The 27,363-nt window shown below is 40.5% G+C and overlaps 1 protein-coding gene across 2 annotated transcripts in view; it reads left to right on the top strand.

Moving 5' to 3' along the window:
* The first annotated feature begins 2,958 nt into the window (after nt 1-2,958).
* The window catches only part of tab3 (TGF-beta activated kinase 1 (MAP3K7) binding protein 3), a 107,637-nt gene continuing 83,232 nt past the window's right edge, over nt 2,959-27,363 (top strand). For both annotated transcript variants that reach the window (XM_080203922.1, XM_080203921.1), the window contains exon 1: nt 2,959-3,091. The gene's annotated coding sequence lies outside the window, so the exon portion shown is untranslated. The remainder of the gene's footprint in view (nt 3,092-27,363) is intronic.

Raw genomic sequence — 27,363 nt, 5'->3', positions numbered from 1 at the left:
AAACTAAGACACCGTGATTTACTCCAGCAGTAAATACGGGAGAACCTATTGACTTGTCATATGTTTCACCCGCCAGGATGGTTTTCTAGGATACAGTGCAGTTATACCAATGTCACAGTCGTGATTTTTCACGTCCAACATTCAGCCTTTACATATCCTTTTTTATGACACAAAAACAAACTGGTCCCCTTGAAATAAACCTATACTTCAGACACCATCTTCTATTAATCTGAGGAATGCTGGTCTTTTTATCCTGGCCTTCTTCCTCACTAGAACCAAGTTTTGTTCCAATATTAAGCCCCCCAATCTCTTCAGTTTCTCTATGAGTTTCCTGACTGGTTCCTGTTACTGATATGATTGTGAATCAATTTTAATCATCTGCCATTTATTGAGTATAAGGCAGCACCTTCCCTTTAATAAGAACTGTTGTGTTTAAGAGGCATCAGAGATGCCTGATTCCCAAACTACGAATGGCAGATCCACCCATTCACCCACACCACCAAAATGTTGTTGAGGATACTGTGAGGTTACTCCAGTGTAGCGAGTGGCTGGGAGCTGCATTCAAGTGTGCATCTCACTCCAGTTAAAGGGTGACTACAAATCTCAATCCTGTTTAAATGATGACTGGAATCTCACTCCAATGTGGAAGGTGACTGGGAATCTTGCTCCAATGTGGTAAATGATTGGGAGTCTTGTCAGGGTAGAGGATGACTGGAATCTCGCTCCAATATAGAGGGTGTCTGGAAGCCACAATCCCATGTTGGTGTCTTGGAATCTGACTCCATTATAAAAGGTGCCTGGGAGTCTTACTCCAGTGTAGAGAGTGAATGAAGTCCCATTCCAATATAGAAGATGACTGAAATTTTATTCCAGTGTAAAGGGTGTGGTGGGAGTCTCATTCCAGGGAGGACCTTCCAGTTATGTTGCAACAAAAATGAATTTGGCTCACAATTTAATTTTACCATGCTACAATGCATTTTACAGTGCACCCCATCCCTATTTATCTTTTATTGTTTGTTTGTGCATGGTACCTTTTGCAAAAGAAGTCTACATACATACAGCTCAGAATTTGGCACCCTTTAAGATAGCATACCTGCTACAAAATGGAAAGTTGTCTATTGACAGCATGTTTGGGAAAATAATAGATGTTCTCATTTAGAAGTCAAACAACTCTCTGAATTTTGACACTTTTGCCTATACATGCTGGAAAACCAATGCCTTTACTATTGATTCTCTGCGGTAACATTAAGATATCCAAAAAGAAGTTCAAATGTCCCTACAGATAATTACTTTGGCAATGATAATCGAGGACTTAAACTGACCAATGGATAACTTAAAAATTCATTAGAGTATCCATACTGATGAATGTTTCTTGAAAGTTTTCTTGAAAGTTGCCTTTCGAAAAGTAAAATAAACTCCTTGTATCCATGAGCAACTATTTTGGTATAGTTTTTTTTGTCAGAGCATTTAAAAGAATTAATATGGATTTTAAAAGTTGTGAGTACTTTTTACTGCAACCATAATTGATAATGTCATCATAAACTTTATTGTTCACAATTTTTCATTTTGAAATAATCATTGTTTAAACTTTACCAGGATTTTGCAATGCTCCTTTAAAACTAAAGAATTTTTTAAAAATGGCAAATTCTCTTTTTCTGAAATATCAAGCAAAAGTTAAAATTACATTAAAATATTTCTGCAATTTGCACTTTTGGCAACATTGGATTTGCACTGTGATTTACATAGGAACATAGGACTTCAGGGTAGGCCATTCAGTCTTTCAAACCTGCTCTACCATTCAATAAGATCATGGCTGATCTGGCTATGGTCTCAACTCCACATTGCTGTCTGTCCCCCAAAACATTTGACTCCTTTGTCGAATAAAAATCTATCTAACTCAGCTTTGTATAAAACTTCCAAAAACTTCTGAAGAAGATAATTCCAGATTCTAATGACACACTGAGAAAAGAAATCGCATCTGTCTTAAAAGGGTGACTTTTCTTATTCTTAAACTGTGTCCTGAGTTTTTTTCAACTTTAGTTTTATTTATCTGTATTCTTGTTTATATGCTCACACGATCAACTGTTCACATAAGAAGATAATTCCAGACTCTAATAACACGCTGAGAAAAGAAATCTCATGTCTTAAAAGGGTGACCTCTTATTCTTAAACTGTGCCCTGAGTTTTTTTGAAGTTTACTTTTATTTATCTATATTCTCGTTTATATGCTCACACAATCAACTGTTCACGTACATGAAATATCCACAAAAAGAATTAGATTGCAAATTCAGATAAGGTTTGCAATTCAACTAAAACAAATGGTTTTTAATAATGACTTGGATGAAAACAGCTAAACCTAAGACAAAAACAAGATGTGTGGTTGGCACTTCTGGTGACTGAAGACAATGACTACAGCATGGTGAAGGTGGCACAGTACTTAGCATTGCTGCCTTCACAATGCCAGGAAACCCAGGTTTGATTCTCGGCTTGGGTCACTGTCTGCGCAGAGATTGTGCGCTCTTCCCAGCAGGGGTTTCCTCTGGGTGCTCCAGTTTCCTCCCACAGTCCAAAAGACATGCTTGTTAGGTGAATTGGCCGTGCTAAATTCTCCCCTAGTGTTACCCGAACAGGCACCGGAATGTGACGACTAGGGGATTTTCACATTAACTTCATTGCAGTGTTAATGTAAGCCCACTTGTGACACTAATAATTAAACTTTACTGCTTCTGTGGCAAAGTTACATGTGAATTGGTGGCAGTGCCTCTGTGTCCCAGGCACTGCGGCTGCGCGACCTGCAGGTGGCAGCAGCGAGCACGAGCGGCAGAAACCGGAAGTCGCGCCCAGTGGGGAGGAGGTCTCGCGAGAGCGGGTCTCTGGCCGCCATGTTGTATTTTGGCTCCGGCCTTTTAATAAGTTAGAGAGGGAGGGAGAGGGGGGGCGGTGGAGCCGGCAGGCAGGCAGGGGGATCGGCCTGCAGGGCTGGGCTGGTGGCGCTGGCCTGGGCCGGATCGAGCTGCCCAGGGGAGGGGGGCAGCCGGCAGACAGCGCCTGTCCGCTGAGAGGAATGAAAGTCTGGGAGGAATGAAAGGCGGTAAGTGGTGGAGGAGGCTGTGTCTGGGAAAGGGGGGGAGAGGAATAGGGGGGCTCAGTACCTCCAGCAGCATCAGATTCATCCCCCCGCCCCTGGCAACCCCTCCACCCCTGGCAACCCCTCCACCCCTGGCAACCCCTCCACCCCTGGCAACCCCTCCTCCCAACTCCTTCAATCCTCTCCTCACTCTCAATAGCACCCAACAGCCCCTGCCCTGGTGCCCCCAACCCCCAGCTCATGGTAGGACTGTCCTGCATCACCCCCACCACTTGGTGCATCTCCCCCTGTGCCATTCTCAACCCCCCACTCTTGGCACATCTCCCCTGTGCCATTCTCAGCCCCCCACTCTTGTCGCATCTCCCCCAGCAGCTTCCTTGGTGCTGTGCCCTTCCACTCTTGGCAGTTCTGCCCCCTCCCACTGCACCATTCCCACCACCCTTGGCAGTTCACCCCTGCACTGCTCTCTCTTTCTGCCACCCCCCACACTTGGCAGATCCCCCTGCTTGCCACCCCCCCCCCACTCTTGGCAGGAACCCTGTGCCATCCTCCCACTCTTGGCAGGTCCCCCCCATGCCACCTGCCAGTCTTGTCCCCATCATTTCTCATCCCCTTGTAGCACCCCCCCACCACCATGATTTTGGGTTTGACCAACATTCTTCCCCCTGCTATCAGTCATGTTTTGGGAGAGGGATATACCTCTACTACGCACATACGTGCACACAGACTCCATGCCAAATACAACATTTTAAACCCTCAGTTCCTCCTGTATTTGTTTAGTGTGTCACGTCTTATGATAATGTGGTCAGGAGACATCATTCAATTCTAGTCATTTATTTTGCAAATGCTAAAATTTTCTGTTTTCATTAGTTGGTCATGCTGTGTCAGTTTGTTAGAATTGAATTGCAGTTTTTTTTGGTTGTGTACTACAAAAGTACCAAGTTCAGCTTATGCCAACCAAGTGTCCAGCCCTATTTGTGGTGGCACACATTGATGCCAATGTAATCTTGTTGCATAATTGACAATATTAAGTTTTAAGTAAACTTTTTTAATGTAAGTTTTTCTATTGTACACAAGTCAAAATAACAAATGTGAAACACCACAATACTGAAGTACCAAGCTATGAGAGCCATAATGTTGGGAAAGCTTTCTCACAAATCTGGGAAATCTATGAATTTAACTTGTGATGCTGTAATAGGGGCTTGTAATGACTAAGGAGCCCTGTTAAATAGAGTATGTATGTATAATACAGCATGGTGATTTTTCTAGACTGGCATTGAGCTTTTTTGCATGTTCAGGTTCAGTAAATATAGTAGTTCCATTCATGTGTATTGTCACTCTAAGGTACACAGTTACTGGCAATGTAAAGCCTGTTCAGATGCTACCATACTTCCAGGTGCAAACATGGCAATTTATTTATAATATTTTCTGTCTTAATCCATATACTATTTAGTAGCTTTGAATAATATCCTACTTCATAGTCAATGCTATGTCTTCATGCACTGAACCTCAATTGTTTTCTACTGGTGGAGTGTTGAAAATAGATTGCTCCACTTTGCAATTCATTACAGCCCAAGAAACTTGAATGTCAATTTTGATTTTGTTATTGTCACATGTATTGGGATAGAGTGAAAAGTATTGTGTTGACACTGCACACTAAAAGCACAAATTTCCGTGCCCTCCAAAGGAAACATAGTTTCCTGAATAGTTTCAAAAGATTGATAGACCATAAAGGTGCTCCCAATTGATGTTGTGATCGCTTTAGGGAAAAACATATCTCCACCCAGTGGCACCAAATTAGTTGATTTGTACTTGTTTCATTTTACTTTACGTAGCTCTGCTGAAAAGTATGCTCAAGCAGATAATGTAAAGGCTATAATAATCTCATTAAAGATGGGCTGAATTGCAGGGAAAAAAGTAAAAATATAGGATAGGGTGATTTAATTCCAGCCAGTTTTCACTTCCATTTATGCATTGTTTCTTTGTTGAAATCTGCTGACTTCTGCTCTTGCAGGTGAACGTAAAAGATCCCATGATTCTAAAACAAACAGCAGGGAAGTTATCATTGTCTTGCTGCCCACTACTTAGGCTCTATTTATGTTGATTGAGGGTTATTTGGTCATTATCGCAGTGGTGTTTGTTGGAGCTTACTGTGCAAATTGGCTGCCTTGTTTAGATGGCCTGAAGTAGTGAAAGGTGCTACATAAATACAATTCTTTCTCTGACTGTAATAAATTAATTGAACATTTTTCTGCCAATTTGAAACTTTTTTGTAAAGAGCATTTTAGATATTATACAAATATAAGAATTGTGAACAATATTCATAAAGCTAAGATTTAGCTTCAGTAATATGTAATGTATTTGTGTATGCAACTACTCAACCTAATCATAAAAACAATGTAGTTAGTCGGGCTATGCACATTATGGATTACAGGTCTTGCATAATGCTTAAAGAAGCTTATTTTTTGTTTAACCAACGTGTTACATCCAAAAACTTGCACATGCATTGCATAATACATGTTTTGAAATCTTCAGAAAAAGCAACGTCACATTGGTGTTTATGTTAGCTACTTTGTGATGTTGACTTTTGAGTTGTTATATGACATAGAAATGCATGCTATGATTTGTGCAATATTGGTGCAGCTCTTTTTACATCAAAGTTGTATTATGTGATCACACTGGGATCACGTATCAAATAGATGCTCAAGATGTTAAATCCTGTTGACTTGAGCACAAGAACTTCAATTGTAAAAATGTGCATCACTGATAATTTTTACATGAATCCCCTTTGTGAAACAATAGTCAAGTATCCCTTGTATTAATGACAGTTTTCATTTGAAAAGATTTGTGATGTGATTGCTTCCTGGGTAGGTTTGAGGTGCCCAAATATAATCACTTCTTCCAAAGACTTCATCTCACGATAATCATTTGGAAAACTTGAAGCCAGGTGAAGTCTAGGATGGTAGAATGTCTGTCTTCAGCATCCAGCTTCACAACTGTTAATGTTAGAGGTCAGATCTGATAGCTAGCCATATTCTAAGACTTAAAAAAGTGACCTACCTTCCTTTAGAAAAATGAATCTTGATGTATTTCACAAATATACTTTGTTGTGTATATTTACCTTGCAATGAAGTAGGACAGGAGGAGACTGTCAGCTCTTTGAATGAGCTGTCCACTTAGTCCCCCTCATCTGCTCTTTATTCACAACTCTGCAAATTTTTCCTTCTCTGGAATATATTGAATTTCCTTCAATATTGAATCTGCTTCAACCACCCTTTCAGGCAGTGCATTCTGCAGTATAAGCACCTTTTTTCTTGAAATTGCTCGTTGCAGGTGCAGCATCTAATTACTTACAACTGAGATCATAATGTTGAAAGTGACTTCTTCATTCAGTTCCATTTGCATCTTGCATTGAACAGAAATTAGAAAATTGGTCAGTCTGAGAAAATGTCTGCTGAACACAGATGGTTATGTAGTCAAAAGGAACAGGCAGTTCATTTTCCCAATAGCACAGTCAAGCCTTTCATCTGTAGGTTTGCCCACTCATTACTTAATTCTAAAAATTTGTGGCATCAATACCTGATCATGGTGTATTTGTCAATTTACAATAAATATGTGAAGTATGTTGGATCATGTTCCAATATAAACTGCAATGGAGCCCTTTTACACGTGTCTTGGTTATTGGTATCCAAAGATATCCATTGTTTGAATGGCTTGTATAGAGAGTCCAGGTTTTGGAATTAGTCTTAGTGGATGGTATCAGTACTATTTGACTGGTAATTTTTACAGCTGTTGCAGTTTCTTTTATCTACTTGCTTCGGTGTGTAATGTAGTGTCTGTCTGAAATAGATTATTAAACCCTTTTTGTAAGGCTCCATGAAATAATCATTGAAATATTCCCTTTAAGATGCCTAAAAAGAATGCAAATAAGGTACCCTTTTTAATTTTTAATTAAGGTCAGGAATAACAAACAATTGCTGCTTTCCTACTTTGATGTCTCTATAATTGTAATGGTTCAGGGTTACTGGAGAAGAAAGTCAAAACTCTAACGTATATTGAAAGGATGGAACTAATTTGAATTTGAGATGTCGTCACAAAATAAAGTCAAAAGAGGGAACTTGACAATGCGCTAGGTTCAACACTGAGTTCACTTCTGAGACTTCTACCCAAATTCAACTCGGGCTAAGTGTTGAAAAGTTTCATCGGATTTGCAAGAATCCAGTGAATTTGAGCAGTCTTGTTCCAGTTCCTCATGGGCATGGTGCTAATTTGGCAGCAATTAACAACCTTTGGCTGGTGTAAGCAAGTGTTTCAGTGGTGGGGGGAGACTTTCAGGTTTAGGACTGAGGTAGATTGTAGTTCTCCCTCATTTCCTCCAACAATGTGCACTTGGCTGTGCTTTATTTGTTTTGGGAATGTTTCACTGGCTGTGTGAAGTGGAGAGTTCCATTCCCCAACACCAGTGTTCCCTCATCTAGCAAAGCACAAAAAGTTGAAAAATTGTTTTATTACCATTTGTCAATCTGCATGTGGTTTGTAAAGACTTTGCCCGAACCATTAATGAAGACTTTTTTCCTTTGATTATCTTTTTTCAACACTGCATACTGCTGGAAGTTTGGACACGACTTGAATAACTTCCCTGGTGGACTAAATGGGTATTAATTAATGGTTGCAACTAGGATATAACAGACAGTAGCAAGGCAGTGACAATCAGAACTTAGTTCAGATGCTGTACCATCAATAGTGTTGGGTAGGAAGGCAAAAGATTCAGAGAATTTTTGCTCGTGCAGTACCGAGCTTGCTTGATTCTAAAATGCATAAGTTTTTGTTTATCCTACAAGTATTGAGATGTGCAGTGAATATGAACTATGAAGTTACAATTCTTGGTCAGTGATTCAGCACACTGTAATTCTTAATGTACATTGTAAGATGGTTTAATTGTACCTGGAATTATTTGACTTGTATGTTGACTAAATACCAATCCATTTAATCAGCAAGCATGTATAGTAAGTAACCTCTTATGGTGCCTTGGATATAAAGAATCAAAAGAAAGTATCACGGTTCTCCTTTTAGGTTGCTTCGGAGTCCTGGTATCTGCCAATCTTATGTTAATCAATAGTTATGCATAATTTTTTTGCTCCCCTCACTCCCTGCAGGGAAGTACCTCATCCTGCTGTCTTGCCTTGGCTAAGGTTGCAAATTTGTGGAATGGATTCAAAACCTGGACCATAACAAGTAGGAGCAGAATTAACCATTCAACCCATTGAGTCTAGTCTGCCCTGCCATTCAGTGAAATCCTAACTGATCTGATATGATAATCCTCACTCCACTTTCCCACCTTTATCCCCATAACCCCGATTCCCTTAATGATTACAAATCCCAGCCTTGAATATACTTAACGACTCAGCCTCTACAATAAATAGTTCACTATCCTCTGAGATATGAAATTCCTCCTCATCTTTATCTTAAATGGATGACCCTTACTCTTTCACAGAAGGAATCAACCTCTCAGGATCTACCCTGTCAAGCCCCCTGAGAGCCCTATAGGTTTCAGTAAGATCATCTCACTCTTCTAAACTCCAAGGATGAAGGTGGGGAGGGGGGGAATCTCATTGAAACTTACAGAATGCTTAAAGGCCTGGTTAGGGTGGATACGAAGATGATGTTTCTATTAGGAGAGACTAAAATTTGAGGGCACAGCCTCAGAGTGAAGGGATGATCCTTTAGAGCTGAGATAAGGAGGAATTTCTTCAGCCAAAGGGTAGAGAATCTGTGGAATTCATTGCTACACAAGACTGTGGAGGCCAAGTCATTTAAGACAGAGTTGGATAGGTTCTTGACTGGTAAGGGGATCAAAGATTACGTGGGAAAGATGGGAGAATGGGGTTAAGAAACATATCAGCCATGATCCAATGGGTCATGATGGGCTAGATGGCCTAATTCAGCTCCCAAGTCTTATAAACTACTCAACCTTTCCTCATAAGAAAATCTTTCCAAACCTGTGATCAACTGAATGAACCTTCTCTGGACTGCCTCCATTCTGTGGCATATGGAGATATCAATTTCCCTTCAGTGGTAAAACCACGTCAAAGATTTAGTTTTTAACAAGCTTCTTGTGGACCCCCCTCCAGAAAATGCAGGAGATGCTCTTTAAATATCATAGCATGTATATGATGTCCTTTAATTGTTTCAGATAATATTGTGCATATTACCCATTAGAATGCAATCTAATTTAATCAAGTATTGTTTTCCAACTATTTGCTGAGTAATTGTATGGATTTGAAAAGTTCTGAATATAAAGTGGTCTGTTTTTTAAAAAGAATTGAGTATCATGTTTTTAAAATCCCTTCATGGCTGTGTCTCTCTTCGTCTGTCACCCCTTCTAGCACATTTGCACTCATCAAACTTTGGCTTTTTGAGCATTTATTAAAGTCGCTTTTCCATGGTGATCTTGCTTTCAGTTGTCTGGATTTGAGACTTTGGAATTCCCTCCCCATGCCTCTCAGACTGTAGGATTGCTTAATGCTATAGCATGTTACTTCACTGTTTAGTGTGCATATAGTTCTGTGTTTTTGAAATATTTTTACTCATCTTAAAGTTACAAAGTTAATGCTCAGAGTGGACTGGGAGGACCCGAATCCATCTCCTTGCTTGTTCCAAATTCCAATTGAATCCAATTTATGGTCCCCACAAGGGACACACACCTGATCCAAGCTGACAGGAAAAGGCATTGCATCCCATCTTGGGCTTGATCTTGGCCAAAAGGCTGAGTGTTGAATCCAAGTGTTTTATCTTCATAGGTACATAGGAATAGGCCATTTGGCCCTTTGAGCCTGCGCCACGATTCAGTAAGATCATGGTTGATCTGGCTGTTTTCTCAGCCCTATTTTACTGTCAGACGTCTACAACCCTTGACTGACAAAAATATGTCTAACGTTTCCTTAAATGAATTCGAAGATGCAGCCTTCACTTTCAAGGGAAGAGAATTCCATACACCAATGACCCTTTAGAGAAAAAAAAAGTTTTCCTCATTGCAGTTTAAAAAGGGAGATCTCTTATTTTTAGAATATGTCCTGTAGCTTTAGTCTCTCCACAGGAGGAGACAATCTCTGGGTATCTATTCTATCAGATCCCCGCAGGATCTTTTATATTTCACCAGGGTGGCATCTCATTTTAAGATATGCCTGGTGCTGCTCCAGGAATGCCAGCCTGTATTTGTCAGTGAAGCAGGGTAGTTGTTTGGCTTGATTGTAATGATAGAATGAGATAAATACTGTGCTCTGAGATTACAGTTTGTGGTGGTTTGCAATTCTGCTGCTGAGGTGGAGCCAGCATCTGTGGAGAGAAAAAAAGTGGACATTTCAGGCCTGTGACTTTTCTTCATCATAAATGGTATGCGGAGCTTGAGGTTTAGTCTCATTAATACCTTTATCATTGTTGTAAGACTGCCTTACTTTTAAACTTCAACCCCCTTGCTATAAATATCAACATTTGTCTTTGTAATTACTTGCTGTACCTGCACACTAACTTTGTGATACATGCATGTATGAGGACAACTAGGTCCCTGTACTACAGCATTTTGTAACTGTAATAGAGCAAATTTCTATTCTTCATATAAATATGAAAACCTCATTTTCTTGTATTGTACAGTAAGTCTGTATTTTAAATTATTTCATTTTAAGTCCTTCTCTAATATCAGTCATTTAAAGGGGCTGGTATTTGCATTTAGCATTGAGGGTTGCTTTTTAAAATCATTTCATGCAGTGTCTGATGTCAGGCCATGTCACCTGATTGGCATTGTTATGGAGTTGGTTCTGCTGCTCCCTGCTCCTTCATCTCACTTCTGGTCTACCGCTCTCTGGCCCTCAGTTTGTGTCCTTTACTGCTGTGGGCCCTCCAGTTCACAGCCTCTTCTGTTTACCTCCTGAAAATCAAATTTCCTTTCCTTGCCTCTCACTGCTCATCTCCAGTGCTTGAGCTTACAGTGAGTACCAAGCAGGTGAACATTTGCTTAGTTGCTTTCTTCCTTTATATATTTGTAGAAACTCTCAATGTCTTTATGTTTCTTGCTAAGTTATTCTCATATTGTAACTCCTTAATTTTATTTTGGTCATCCTTTGCTAGTTTCTAACGTTCTGGGGCAGCATGGTGGCACAGTGGTTAACACTGCTGCCTCTCAGCGCCAGGGACTTGGGTTTGATTCCTGGCTTGGGTCACTGTCTGTGTGGAGTTTGCACATTCTCCCCACATCTGCGTGGGGTTTCTTCCGGATGCTCTGGTTTCCTCCCATAGTCCAAAGATGTGTGGTTTAGATTGATTGGCTGTGCTAAATTTCCCCTAGTGTTGGGGGATTAGCAGGGTAAGTATTTGGGGTTGTGGGAATAGAGCCTGGATGGGGTGCGGTTGGTAGAGACTCAATGGGCTGAATGGCCTCCTTCTGTACTGTCGGGATTCTATGATGATTCTGGTCTACCACAAATCTAGAAAACATTGTACATCTTTACTCTCCATTTATTAGCTTCTTAACTTCCTTAGTTAGCTATGGATGGTTCACCTTTCTCAGTCTTTCTTGCTCAGTGGAATATATATTAACATTTGAGTGAAGATATGGTTGCTAAATTTTTTGATGATCAAAAGTAGGAAAATAAGTTGTCAAGAAGACGTAAGGAGGCTACAAAGGGATATAAATAGGTTATGTAATTAGGCAAAAATCTGGCAAATGGAGTATAATGTGGGAAAATGTGAAATTAGCAGGAAGAATAATAAAACAGTGAGAGATCTGTGTGCCTTAGTGCATAAATCACAAAAGATTAGTATGCAGGTACAGCAAGTAATTAGGAAAGCTAATAGAACGTTGTTTATTGCAAGCTGAATTGAATACATAAGTAGAGAGGTCGTGCTTCAGTTACACACAGCATTAATGAAACCACATCTGGAGTACTGTGTACAGTATTAGTTTCCTTATTTAAGGAAGGATGTAATTGAATTGGGAACGGTTCAGAGAAGGCTTATTGGACTAACACTTGGCGTGGACAGGTTGTCTTATGAGGAGAAGTTGGAAGGCTAGGCTTGTATCTGCTGGAATTTAGAGTAAAAGGTGACTTGATTGAAACGTACAAGATCCTGAGGTTACTTGACTGCGTGGATGTGGAAATGATGTATCTCTTCTGGAAGAATCTGAGTCACCGTTTAAAAATAAGGGGTCATCCATTTAAGACAGAGTTGTAAAGAAATTATTTTGTAAAGTAGTGAGGTTTTGGATCTTTTCCTCAAAAAGCAGCGGGAGCAGAGTCTGAATAGATTTAAGGCAGAGAAGGTTAGATTATTTGATAAGGGTATGGAAGATGCATAGCAGGATTCACCAAGATTCTTTAGGCAGGCCTTCCAAACTCATGACTACCACCATCTGAAAGAACAAGAGCAGCAGATACCTGGGAGTAACACCTGGAAGCTCCCTTCCAAGCCACTCACCACCCTGACTTGGTAATATACTGCCGTTCACTGTTGTTGGGTCAAAATCCTTGAACTCCCTCCCTAACGTGACTGTGTACCTACAGCTCAGGCATTGCAGTGATTCACGAAGGCAGCTCACCGCCGCCTTCTGATGGGCAATAAATGCTGGACCAACCAGCAACACCCACGTTCTATAAATGAAATTTAAAAAATGTCCCCATAATGGTCGCCATATCATACCCATTTATCTCCAATTGTCCTTCAATTCAGTTCTGTCTTTTTACTATTTCTCCCTACTCTGATCCTGTTGGTACATTCTTATGTTTGTATGCTCTGTACCCTTGTCATGCTCTGGCATGACAGATAATGCTACTCTGTACAATTGCCATGTACTCTCTTGTTCTAAATTTCTCCTCTCCTCTACACACTTTCTCCTCTGCAACCACCTTCTCTGCAGCACAAGTTATACTGTTCTCCAGGACAATGGAACAACTCATTTTTCCCCCAATACTGGTACCGGTTCCTCTTGAATTGATGCCCATTTCTCTTGCATCAATCTTTGAGTTACACATTCAACTTTTTTGATTTTGTTTACCCTGTGCCAATTAGCTCTTAGCTCAGGTAATAATCCAGAGATCATTACCTTTTTGTGGTTCTGCTTTTTAATTTTACCCCTATCTATTCATCCTCCATTTGCAGAACCTTTTTCTTAGTCTAACGTATGGCACCTGAATAGAGACAACAACTCGATGGGATTTCTCCCCTCTTTCCAGATTCCTCTCCAGCCTCCAGGGGATGTTTTTAACCCTGGGAACAGTAGGGAATCTTCAGAATGCCTAATCTCTGTTGCAGAGACTAGTATCTATCCACGTAACTATACTATCCCTTACGACAACTACATTTCTTTTCTTTTTACTACTCCATTTTGAATGGTCCTCTGTAGTATGGTATTGTGGTCAGTTTGCTAATTTCCCCTGTAGTCCCTGTTCTCATCCATTCAGGTGGCAAGGACATCCTAACTGTTAGGTAATGCGAGGGCTGAGGCAATTATAGCAGCGCAGTGAAAGAGTGATCAGACAGTGGAAATACTGGGAAGAGCCAAGGAGTTGCAAAATATTCAGTACTCTGGTGGGAGTTAACTACTGACCTGAAGGTAATGAAACAGTTCATGCCCAATTAGGTTTAGGCTGATAAATGGCAAATTATGCTGCAACTGTATCGGACATTGGTGAGACCACATTTGGAATATTGTGTTCAGTTCAGGTTTCCTCACTATAAGAAGGATGTGGAAGCATTGGAGAGAGTGCAGAGGAGATTTACCAGGATGCTGCCCGGTTTGGAGGGTAGGTCTTGTGAGGAAAGGTTGAGGGAACAGGAGCTTTTCTCTTTGGAGCGGAGGAGGATAAGGGGTGACTTAGAGGTTTATAAAATGATGAGGGCTTGATAGAGTGGATGTGCAGAGACTGTTTCCTCGGGTGTTTGTATCTGTTACTAGGGGGCATAACTATAAAGTTCACAATGGGAGATATAGGAGGGATGTCCGAGGTAGATTCTTCACTCAGAGTGGTTGGGGTGTGGAATAGACTGCCTGTTGTGATAATGGAGTCGGACACTTTAGGAACTTTCAAGCAGTTACTGGATAGGCACATGGAGCACTCCAGAATCATAGGGAGAGGATAGCTTGATCTTGGGATTGGACGTAGCTTGGCACAACATTGAGGGCTGAAGGGCCTGTACTGTGCTGTTCATGTTCTAACATTGAGCCACACAGGTACCAGACAATGACCATTTCCAACAGGATTCTACCAACCTGCCTATGACACTCAGAGTCATTACCATTATCAAATTCTCCATTGTTAAACAGAAACTTAATGGAACAATCATATTAAAAACGGCAAACACCAGTCAGAGACTGGATATGCTGTTATGAGTAATTCGCCTGAATGTGCAAAGACTTTCCATCATCTACAAGGCACATATCAGGGGTGTTTTGGAGTTTACTTGGAAAAATGCAGATCCAACAACATTCAAAGATCAACAATATTCAGAACAAAGCAATCCACTTGATTGGCACCCCATCCTGCACCTCAAGCATCCAGTCCCTTTGTTGTTGTAGTGTACAATATCTACAAGATGCATAGGTGAAACTTGTCCAGGCTGTTCTTCAGCACTTCTTCAAATCTGTGACCACTACCACCAATTGGCGGATGGTGACTAGTGGAGTGCCCCAGGGGTCGGTGCTGGGGCCTCAGCTATTTACCATTTATATAGATGATCTGGAGGAGGGAACCGAGTGTAGGGTGTCGAAATTTGCTGATGACACCAAAATTGGTGGAAAGGCAAATTGTGCGGAGGGTGGGGAGAGTCTACAGACGGATCTAGATAGGCTGGGCAAATGGGCCAGGAAATGGCAAATGGAATTTAATGTTGGCAAGTGTGAGGTGGTCCACTTTGGTAGGAATAATGGTAGGAAGGATTATTACTTATGTGGAGAAAAACTGCAGCAGGCGACGGTGCAGAGGGACCTCGGGGTCCTTGTGCATGAGTCGCAAAAACCCAGCTTGCAGGTGCAGCAGGTGGTCAGGAAGGCGAATGGGATGCTGGCCTTCATCGCGAGGGGGATTGAATATAAAAGTAGGGAGGTCTTGCTGCAGCTGTATAGGGCATTGGTGAGGTCGCAGCTGGAGTACTGTGTGCAGTTTTGGGCGCCGTACTTATGCAAGGATATTTTAGCCTCGGAGGGAGTGCAGAGGAGGTTTACTAGGCTGATGCTGGAGTTGAGGGGGTTGAGCTATGAGGAGAGGCTGAATAGATTAGGCTTGTACTCGTTAGAGTTTAGAAGAATGAGGGGAGATCTCATTGAGACGTATAAGATGATGAATGGGATGGATAGGATAGGGGTGGAGAGACTCTTCCCGCTCAGAAAGGATAGTAGGACTAGGGGGCATAGCCTCAAGATAAAGGGGGGGCGGTTTAGAATGGAGTTGAGGAGGAACTTCTTCACTCAAAGGGTGGTGAATCTCTGGAATTCTCTGCCCGTTGAAGTGGTGGAGGCTGCCTCGCTAAATATTTTTAAGACGCGGGTTGATGGGTTTTTGATGAGAGAGGGGATTAAGGGTTATGGGGAGAGGGCGGGAATGTGGAACTGAGCCATGATCTTATTGAATGGCGGGGCAGGCTCGAAGGGCTAGTTGGCCTACTCCTGCTCCTATTTCTTATGTAAAAACCTGACTTGAAAACATGTTTCCTTAATTTTCTCTGGAGCATAAACTTGGAACTCCTTAGTTAACCACATTATGGGAATTCCTATACCACGTGAACTGCAGCAGTTCAAAACAGTTCACCACTACCTTCTCATGGGGAATTGGTGATGGGCAGTAAGAACTGGCCTTGCCATTGAGCCCCATAACTTGTGAATGGGTTTTGTAAAGAAAAACTCCTGATGTAGCAGGGGATGTATAAAAATGAAGAAAGCATGTGGTTGAAACACACTGGTCTTGATTTTGTGGTCAGAGGAAAATGACTTGGAAGAAGACTGCCCACAAAGATCGAGTGATCTCTGTGCTGCGAGTTTCCTCTTTCTTGATGTTCGTTCTAGTTAAAGTCAAAGGGATTTCCAGGCATCTGACAATCATAATGTCATTGAGCAGGGTATAAGTACTCAATTACATTCTAGAATTCTTGCAGGCAGCAAACCAGGAAGTAAAATGTACTTAATTTTTCCACTTCTAATTAAAATGTTATAAAGAGATAAATAATTGGGATGTACTTTACATGTGTGTTAAAGAATGTTGATGAGTTTAATGTAATTTTTAAATCATAATGGGGAATCTTGACATTCCACAAATATATAATTAGTGTTTTGGGCTACAGTGACTATTCAACAATAATTATCTTGTTATGCTGTTTAAAACGCAACTAGCACCTCATTCAACAACTTTTTCCAAGGGATTTTATAGTGAGACTAATAACATGAAAAGGCAAATTTTCATCAGTTCAGTCATCTAGAGAGACCACAACAGTGCACTATCTGGAGACTTGAAGATCACTACTGGAAATTCTGCATTTCCAAACTCAACTGTGTGTGCAGACTCAAAGTTACTGTTAATTTTAATCTTATTGAGGGGCATAACTTACATGGAATATGCAAAAACTGTTCCTTGAAGAAATGAGGTGGTTTACTGTGGATTCAGGAAAGAAAATATTCCAATATTTTCAGTATGAAAATGTGCAGGTTAGGTTGTTTGGACATACTAAATTGACCCTAATGTCAGGCGGATTAGCAGGATAAATGTATGGTTTGTGGGAATAGGGCCTTGGGTGGGATGGAGTTGGTACAGACTTGATGGGCCGAATGGCCTCCTGTACTGTAGGGATTCTCTGATTATATGTTTCTTAATGTTCAGTGACAATGAGTTTGACTTGTACTTGTGTTTGAGTTGCACCAAGTATTGTTCAGTTTCCATCTGCAGGACTGTTTTATGAACTCAAAAAAATATATTGACCTTGGGAGTATGTAACTAAATTATGACAACAGGTTACATAAACATGGCTTGTATTCCCTTGAATTTGGAAAGTTGAGGGGGTTGTCATCTAATTGAGTTTATGTATACCGTATTAAAGAATACTAACCTTGTTAACCTTGATTAAAGTTGATTCTGTCACTAAATAGCCTGAGCAACTGAGGCCCCCAGCATTCCAGGCAGCAAAAAACACAGCGGGTCCATACTTTTCTGCCCTTTAATAACATTATTTCTTTAAAACTAACTTTAAGTCTGCACATACAATTAGGTTTGTAAATGCAAATCTGTATTTCTCCAGATTGAAATAAAGTTGAAATCATTGAAGATGAAAACTTGCCTTTTTATGCTATTAGTCTCACTATAACATATCTGCATTGCTATTAGCTTCTGTCTTGTCAGATTCTGGTGTCACATGACGAATTCCACACCCTCCCTGCTCACTATCTTAGGCTGAACCTCTGTGGCCCTGGCTCCGTTTCTGATCCTGAGTCAAAGTTTGGCTGCCCCCTCCCCCCCCACCCAATTCATTCACACGTATGCCAGTTCCATGATGGCTAGAGTACTGGATGGCAGAGAATCTTCTGAGGCATTCCCAGTCACCAATGGGGTCAAACACAGCTGTGTGCTTGCACCCACACTGTTCAGCATGATGTTTACTGCCATACTGAATGACGTCTTCCAGGACAGTGCTACTAGAATCAGCCTCAAGTACAGAGTGGATGGGAATCTCTGCAACCTGAGGAGACTTTGAGGTATTACCAAAGTGAAGGAGACTGTTCTGAGAGACTTCCTCTTTGCCGATGACTGCGCCCTGTATGCTGGATCAGAGCACCAGGTTAAAGTTCAACCAGTTTATTTGATGGTAAACCCACAAGCTTTCGGGAAACACTGTTCCTTCGTCAGGAGTGTGGAAGGCTCCACACACCTGTCAAAGGAACAGTGTTTCCGAAAGCTTGTGGGTTTATTATCAAAATAAACTGGTTGGACTTTAACCTGGTGTTGTGAGACTTTTTACTGTGTTTACCCCAGTCCAACACCAGCATCTCTGCATCATGCTGGCTCAGAGCCAGAGATGCAGGTCAGTATGGACAAATTTTCCACAGCTTGTGACAATTTTAGACTCACCATCAACATTAAAAAGACGGAAGTCATGCACCATGCACAGAACCCATAATCACAATCAAAGGGCAGAAACTACAGGCAGTGGACCAGTTCACTTATCTTGGCAGCACCCTCTCCCAAGCAGTGACTATTGATACAGAAGTTAACTTTAGAATAGCAAAGGCAAGTTCTGCTTTTGGTAGACTGCGCCCCACTGTATGGGAACGTCGAGGAATCAGCCCAGCAACAAAAGTGAATGTCTCCAGTGCCGTGGTATTCACTATCCTCCGGTATGCCTGTGAAGCATGGATTGTGTATCGAAGGCATGCAAAACAGCTCAATCATTTCCACGTGACTTATCTTTGCAGAATATTACGCATCAGATGGCAAGACAAAGTACCAGACACTGAAGTTCTGTCTAAGCAAGTCTGCTATCAGTCCACACACTGAGACCGCAGACCCGGTGGGCAGGTCATGTAATCCGTATGCCAGACGAGCGCATACCCAAGCAGCTCCTTTTTGGGAACTCTCTGGAAGATGCTGGCATGGAGGGCAGAAGAAACACTTCAGAAACACACTCAAGGCCTCTCAAGTCACTTGACACAAACACAACCATCTGGGAAATGCTGGCACAAAACCGCCCTACCTGGCGCTGTCTCATCCACAAAAGCTGTCTAGCTTATGAAGCAAGGTGAATTGCTGAAGCACAACTTAAGGCGAGCTACACAAGTCCACAGCCACCAGCACAACAACTACAGTGCCTACACAAGTCTGTCCAATATGTGCCAGGACATTCCATATCCGAATTGGCCTGATCAGTCATCTTCGCACACACTGCATCCAGCCTGAAAATGACTAATAGTGTGGCGGTCCTTATCGATGATGATGGACAAACAACATCTTGGGCTGAACCTCCATGGCCCTGGCTCCATTTCTGATCCTGTATCCTCTCCACTCTAAGACCATTTTCCTAATAATGCCTGTCTGCACTCTGTTCCTACCCCAGCCCACCTGCTGCTGAAACCCCATGCTTTTGCTACTCCAGATTCAACTGCTCCAAGCCACTCTTGTTGGCCTCCCATTTTCCACTAAGTTGGAGTACATTCAAAACTCTGCCTGTATTATAATCAGCACTGAGTCGTATTTACTCATTAATCCTGTGCTCGCTGACTTGCATTGGAATGGAGAGTTCTCCACATCACGATTGTATAAGGCATTGGTAAGGCCGAATTTAGAGTATTGTGTACAGTTTTGATCACCTAGTTACAGGAAGGATGTAAATAAGGTTGAAAGAGTGCAGAGAAGGTTCACAAGGATGTTGCGGAACTTGAGAAGCTGAGTTACAGAGAGAGATTGAATAGGTTAGGGCTTTATTCACTGGAGCATAGAAGAATGAGGGGAGATTTGATAGAGGTGTATAAGATTTTGATGGGTATAGATAGTGAATGCAAGTGGGCTTTTTCCACTGAGGCTAGAGGAGAAAAAAAAAGAAGACATGGGTTAAGGGTGACAGGAGAAAAGTTTAAAGGGAATATTAAGGGGGGCTTCTTCAAGCAGAGAGTGGTGGGAGTGTGGAATGAATTGCCAGATAAAGTGGTAAATGTGGGGTCACTTAACATTTCGGAAAAACTTGGACGGGTTCATGGATGAGGGGTGTGGAGGGATATGGTCCAAGTGCAGGTCAGTGGGACTAGGCAAAAAAATGGTTCAGCATGGACAAGGGCCAAAAGGCCTGTTTCTGAGCTGTAATTTACTGTGATTCTACGGTAGGGTAGGTAGTCCTTGAAGGGTTAGGTACATGCGTTGTTGGGAGGTTTGTGTTCTCTCTAACATGTTGACTTTGCTTTTGTGTGTTCCTGATGAAGTCTGTGTTTGGTACCTTTCTGAAAGAACCTTCTCCATTTTGGTCAGTCACAAGTCACGAACTCCTGTCAGTTGGCAGGGTTGTTCAACCTCCTCAGGATATTCCTAAGTGTTTCAGCTGTCCTCCTGTTTGATACTCCTGTGAAACATGATGGGATGTGTTAAAAGCAGCCATACATGTGAATATACGAACCAGGAGCAGGAGTAGGCCATTCAGCCCTTTTGAGCCTGCCCTGGCATTTAATAAGATCATGGCTGATCTGATAGTTACCTGAAATTTGCATCCTCCTGATATCTGATAACCTATATCCCCTTGCTTACCAAAAATTTATCCACCTCTGGCTTAAAAATACTCTTAAGACTCAACCAACACGCTATTTTTCTGGAAGAAAATTCCAAAGACTCATTGAGAGGGGAAGTTTTGCCTCACCTCTGTGAATATATAAATGACAGTTGTTAGTTCAAGGTCTGGATTTTGCTTTTATTGTCACTGCACTGAAGTTTAAGATGTCGAGTTGCATTTGTTTGCATAGAGGTAACCTTTAAGTGATGTTCTATTGTCATCTTCACATGAGCACCAACCTTTCATAGCTGATTAAAACAATTATTTAATTGTGATGTTAGATCTGTCACCTGCAGCGAGGTCTTGTTTCACAAGATGTTTGGAAGTTTTGGATAATGTCCTGGAAGCGCATGTATTTAAATACACCATATAAAATAATGTAAAATGTTTATGAAAATATTTGAGCATAATATTTTTTATCAGCTTTGCAAAAATTAGTATGTCACAACCTGGTTAACACTTTTTTTTCTCCTTGACCAAAATGTGCTGAGTTTCAAGCAATCAATACTAAAAACTATCAGTAATCTTTCATTTTGTGTTTGGAGGACCCAGATACTGGAATTGCTGCACAACAACCATTTGGAATGCACCAGATTTCAGTTTGAGATAGGAACTGTCAGACCTTTATACTGCGGTGCATCCTTAACTCCAGAAGACCCAAACAATGAACCTTTTTCATTTGCATGTTTGGTTTAAATGTCTTTAAATAGGCCAATGACTCAGTGAATGATATTGAAGCCTTTCTGTTGATGATATTAAAGTACAATGTGTTGTCTACTTGCACTGCAAGTATGTTCCTTGTACAATAAGTATGGCATTTCCACTAGCAATGTAGAATAATCTTTCAGAACTGATAATTTAAGATTTTCAATATGATTGTGTTCTTGTTTGCATTGATTACTTGTGTTCCGATAGAATGGACACACCCTGCCTTTAACATGTTCTCAACATGTCCATTGTCAGATCATTTTATTAAATGGCAGATCTGTCATAGAAGTTGCACTGTTGGAATCTGAGGTGAAATGAAGGAGGTCTGCCAGTGGCTGCTGAGATAATTTGGAACTTTTTTTGAACTAATGTAAAGGTGTTGTATATTTGTCCTCTTCCCTGATTAGTTCCAAGATGATATCTGCCCAAAGGCTCATTACCAAAATGGATGTAGCTCCAATTTGGGTGTTGTTCTACAGCAATTGTGTTCATTGTGGATACTTTCTAAACAATTGTATTCAGTTGCAAGATGATACAGTTTAGAAGGAAGCCATTTGACTATATTGGGTCTTTGTGAGACCAATCCAAAACTAATCCCATTCTCTCTACCATAGCTATGGCACTCTTCCTCTGCTTCCAGTATTTAACCAATTTCTCCTCATTTAACTAATCCCTTGTTTAAATTCTTCATTACTTTTTGCTCTTGTACTCCAAACCCTATTTATAACACCCAAAATTATAACTATTTTAAAGGTTTAATCTTCATATTGGGCAGATTAATACATTGGGCAGATTAATACATTGGGCAGATTAATACATTGGGCAGATTAATACATTGGGCAGATTAATACATTGGGCAGATTAATACATTGATCCCACTCTACACTTAGACAAAGAGGCTAAGAACCAGATTACATCCCTTTAATCCCTACACCATTTCCTGCCTCAATCAGTTGCCAGTCCAGGTGACAAAGCTGCATCAAATCTTATGCTGCTTCCCAGTTTGGGGAAAACAAAATCTTCCATCATATCCACACTGTTTTATCCACTGATTAAACACCTTTTACTGAAATGCCCCTTTAATGAAGGGGCTCGACAGGGTAGAGGTAGAGAGATTCTTCCTGCTTAGAAAGGATAGCTGAACTAGAGGGCACAGCCTCAAAATTAGGGGGGGGGGGTGCAGTTTAGATCAGAGCTGAGGAGGAACTTCTTCACTAGATTATTTAACTCCCAATTATGCCCAATTTATATTCAAGCTCCAAAGAGTCATTTGACTCTGAACATTAACTCTTTCTTTCTCCACAGATGCTGCAGTTTTTCCAGCATTCTTGATTTTCATTTCAAATTTCCAGCCTTTACAGTATTTTGCTTTTACTTTTGCTCAATTTACAACCAGCTTTTATTGTTTATTGTATTATATGCTTTAAGCTAAATTCGTGGTTAGAACTGATTTTTTTAAAAAATTGTACAGAACTCTTATTTGGTTAACTGTTCCCAGTTGTCCATGAGCCTCTTTATCTTACAGTTTCATTTGTGCTGATTTTTCCTTGCCCACTCCTTTTTAACCAGTTCAAATCTTATGCCACTGTCTTCCCTTCTGCAATGATATGGTTTCCTCTATAGTTTAGTTGAAGGCCATCTTTCCTGGAAGTGGGCCCAGTTTCCTAGGAAAATTTAAACTCTCTTCTCTGCCATCATTCCATCCATGTGTTGTTGGCGGCGAACTGAATCTTTCTGTAATAAAAACAGCTAAAATAAAATACACGTTAGGTTGGCAGCATCTATGGAGACAAAAACTGACTTAACAATTCAGATTCATAACATCTTAACTTCTTTTGCACCCTCTTCCTGGATTTGATGTTTTTCCGAATGTAAAAGCCCAAACTGAATATAATATTTGAACATCAGCCTAACTAATGATTTGCTTGGAATCTCCTATTTACAAAAAGCTGGGCACCTGTGTGCATTTTAAAATGAAAAGGGCCATTTGTGAGTTACTTTTTTGAAAGTCCTATGCACGACATCCAACGTTGATCTATGAACTTGCCTGTAAGACATGATTTGGCTTTATAAATCAATGTTGATTATTCTTATTGATAATGACTTTCTGTATTCTATAGTTACATGGTTTATTCCTTTCTTACCTATTTCAATGAATAGATTCCAAGGTATTCTCCAGACATGCCTTCCAAGTCCAAAGATGTATCTAAAAACTGTGGTCAAAATCCCTGCTGATTCCTTCCAGATTTCATGAAGTATTCTAGCATGCATTCCATTAGGAATCTCTTTCAGCATTTGAGTTCCATCAGCATTTTCAATGCTACTCCCTTATATCTCTCAAATTGTTCCATCTCCATTTGTATTATTATATTTCTGTGATAAAGGGACCCAAGTGCTCATTTACAATCTGTGCTGCTCCCTTGAGTGGTTGGATTTTGTGTGCCCTTCATTTTCTACATCTTTTGTATTATTTATTATCTCACGTTTGCTAAATGCTCTTTTAAAAAAAATCTCCTTTTACTTTCTCTCCCATTGAAGGATCTTACAGTTTTACCAGCAGTTTTCTGATGGAAAAAGATCATAGACCTGAAATGTTGACTCTGTTTCTCTCTGCACAGATGTTGCCAGATCTGCTGACTATTTCCAGCATTTTCTATTTTTATTTCAGCTTTTCAGCATCTGCAGTATTTCACTCTTGAACTCCAGCATTTTGCTGTATCATTTTTACCCAATGCAAACATGTCTGGTCTATACACTAATAATTTCTTTGTTTAAAGCATTCCATTATTTGTTTACTGCTTTCTTTGAAAATTTTTCGTTCCAGTTTATCTGGTTTAGTTCTCTTTATCTTGCTGAAATGGAAGGTGGCAGTTCTACACAGAAATTTGAAGTAGCACATTTTGGTTAATGTAGTGAAATAGTATAGCGTACCTTAAAATAGTAGCTTTTAATAGCATGGGAAAATCATCACAGGAAGCATGTATGTAAATCTTAAAAACCATGCAGTTAGAAAAGGTCACACAAAGGCAATTGGGTTCTGAGTTTTGTATTTTTATCGCATTGAATTTATAGGTAATTGGGTATTGTTGAATTTGTGTAAGATATTAGCCCTCAGTTCAAATATTGTATGAGTTTCTGACCATGTCGTTACAAAAAAAGATCGGAGCCATTGAAAGGGTACAGTGAAAATTCACACACTGGTATTTGTGTTAGAGGTGGCTCCAAAAAATTTGAACCTGAAACAGAAGCTTGAGGAAAAATCTGATTAAGGTTTCTTAAATTATGAAAGGCTTTGAGAAGCTAAATATTAAAAATAGAGTCACTCCTCAGTAAATTGATAAGGGAGTTAAACTTGGGACTATCGCTAGGAGATTGAAGAGAGAAATTGGTTTTCTTGCCTCTGCTCAGAGGGGCAGATATGTTGTTACCTTTTTCAGCAAACAGCAGTGGCTCTGCAAGGCGTGAACTCACTGTAGGCAAATTGCAGAGGCTGAGATCTTGTCCTCAATTTCTACCTTTTTTATGTCTTTATCATGTTATAAACCATATTCCTGGTTTGTTTTTCTTTCAACGCATAGCTGTTGCTAGCTTCTGTCTTTGCAGTTTGAACTCTAATGAATTACTAAAAATTGTTAAGAGAGTGGGAGGAGAGCCCTGGAGGCAGCAATTGATAATAGGGACAGGAACATCCTGATGCTTGATCTCAGACACTAAAAGATTTGACTGACTGACAAAACAATAAAATACAATATTCAGAAGTCAAACTTCAAAAATAATTAGAGGAGAAAGGTCTCTGGAGGTCTGACTTTGAGATTCCCAGTCGACAGCAGTACTGGCAAAACTATTTTTTAAAAATGTACTATAAGTAGGGAGGCTGTAATTTTGATTTTGCCTTTCAATATTGAAGGTTCCAAACTTGTTAGGGGCAACTTAGCAGTAAGTAACTCGACCTATGTGAAAAATGGAGCTGGAGGATCCATCACTGCTCATATCTGCTGATTTCCAAATGGTCATGCTATTGAGGTAGTATCTTGAGACATAATGGGTAATGCCCAAAAGTAAAGTGCAAAATATGTTTGTACCAATTCTGAGACAGAGGTTCTTGTTACATCTTCTGAATCTGTCTTAATATGAAAGCTCTCCCTTGACATAGAGCATCTCATGTAACAATTTACCAATTAACTAAAGACCAGTTAGTCTAACTTTAGTTGTAGGCAAACCCTAGGAATCCATAATTTAAGGTCAAATTAGTGAGTATTTAGGAATGCATGAGTTTACTGAGGAAAGTCGGCAGCTCTATGCTTATTAAAGGCAAGTTACATTAATGTTTTTTGAAGAAGTAACTGGACAATAAAGGAATGCAGTGTATGTGGATTTTCAGGTATTTGACAAAAGGTCTCAATGATTTGTCAGAAAAGCTCATGCATGTGATTGTTTTGAGGAATTCCAGCAGCATGAATACAGAGTTAATTGACTGTACTTCCTCTTTCTCAAGAAATGAGAAAAAGTGACAAATTGCGCCCCAGCCGGAAAGCTGGGAGTTGGTACGTATATGTATCACAGGCTACACGAAGTGGGAGATCTGTTTGGGCAGAGCAGGGAACCATAAAAACATAAGAACATAAGAACATGGAGCAGGAGTAGGCCATCTGGCCCTTCGAGCCTGCCCCGCCATTCAATAAGATCATGGCTGATCTGTCGTGGCTCAGTTCCACTTTCCGGCCCTCTCCCCTAACCCTTAATCCCTTCTCTTATCAAAAACCCATCAACCCGCTTCTTGAAAATATTTAGTGAGGCAGCCTCCACCACTTCAACGGGTAGAGAATTCCAGAGATTCACCACCCTTTGAGTGAAGAAGTTCCTCCTCAACTCCGTTCTAAAACGCCCCCCCTTTATCTTGAGGCTGTGCCCCCTAGTCCTACTGTCTTTTTTTGAGTGGGAAGAGTCTCTCCACCTCTATCCTATCCATCCCATTCATCATCTTATATGTTTCAATGAGATCTCCCCTCATTCTTCTAAACTCCAATGAGTACAAGCCTAGTTTATTCAGCCTCTCCTCATAGCTCAACCCCCTCAACTCCGGCATCAGCCTAGTAAACCTCCTCTGCACTCCCTCCAAGGCCAAAATATCTTTGAATGAACCTAATAGCAGGATAGCATCACTTTGTTGTAATCTTCAATTTTCTGTCCCTGATACAGCTGTTGTTTCCAAGTCATGATGTAGCAATGGTTCAGCTTAGTGACAACTATCTTCTGAGTGGAGACCTAACCTTGCATCTGCTTTACCATGTATATAGCCTGGATACACGCATAGTGGCAGGTGTGGTCAAAGCCTCAAGGAGATCTTTGCTCCTCCATTTATGTGTCCTCAGGTTACATTCAAATTATGCTTGAAGCCATGAAATGAATACTCAGTCTTGCTTTATTTGCAAAAAAAATGCTGGTGGTAACTAGAAATAGGAAGCACTGAATAATAGCTGAAGTAAAAAGCTGTCCAGTAAAGCCAGTTGGTGCATTTCCATAATGTATCAAAAGACAGGCAAGAATATCCCAAGAAAGTAACCATGGAACATCTGAAATCTCTTAAGAAATTTGTTTCAGCATGCTAGATCCTGTGGAATCTTTTCCAAAGATGTAAAATTTAGTGCAAAATCTTTTTCTGTAATAGCATGAAATTGTATGGAATCACTGCAAGGTTAGTAATCACATACACCTGGTTTAAAATCTTTCTTAGATTTAAAAAGTGTGCAGTGACTCTGATTTAAAACTGGCCATGTAATCCCACTGTTGCGGTAACCAAAGACTTCACGCCCAGACCATTGGCCTACATTGACACTCTGACCAAAACAGGCCAACAAAGCAGAATCTCTAATTTTGATATTGGAAGTCATCCCACGATGGCAAATTTTGGAATTGTAATAAATCTTCTAAGTAATTGAAAAGCTGCCAGATGTCATTTAAAACTTGCAGTGCAAGTAATGTTGTTAGTCAGAGGTTTACAGCATGGAAACAGGTCATTTGGCCCAACTTGTCCATGCTGCCCTTTTTTTTTTGAAACCTCTAAGTTAATCCCAATTGCCCACATTTGGCCCATATCCCTCTGTGTACCTATTTTATCCACGTAATTATCTAAATGCTTTTTAAAAGACAAAATTGTACCTACCTCTTTTACTACCTCTGGCAGCTTGTTCCAGACACTCACCACCCTCTGTGTGAAAAAATTGCCCCTTTGGACACTTTTGTGTCTCTCTTCTCTCACCTTAAACCTATGCCCTTTACTTTTA

This window comes from Carcharhinus amblyrhynchos, chromosome 15 (genome assembly GCF_965287045.1).
Source record: "Carcharhinus amblyrhynchos chromosome 15, sCarAmb.v2.hapA, whole genome shotgun sequence".
NCBI classification, from domain to species: Eukaryota; Metazoa; Chordata; class Chondrichthyes; order Carcharhiniformes; family Carcharhinidae; genus Carcharhinus; species Carcharhinus amblyrhynchos.
Note: the sequence above shows the minus strand (reverse complement) of the source record. Positions and strands in the feature narration are given on the sequence as shown.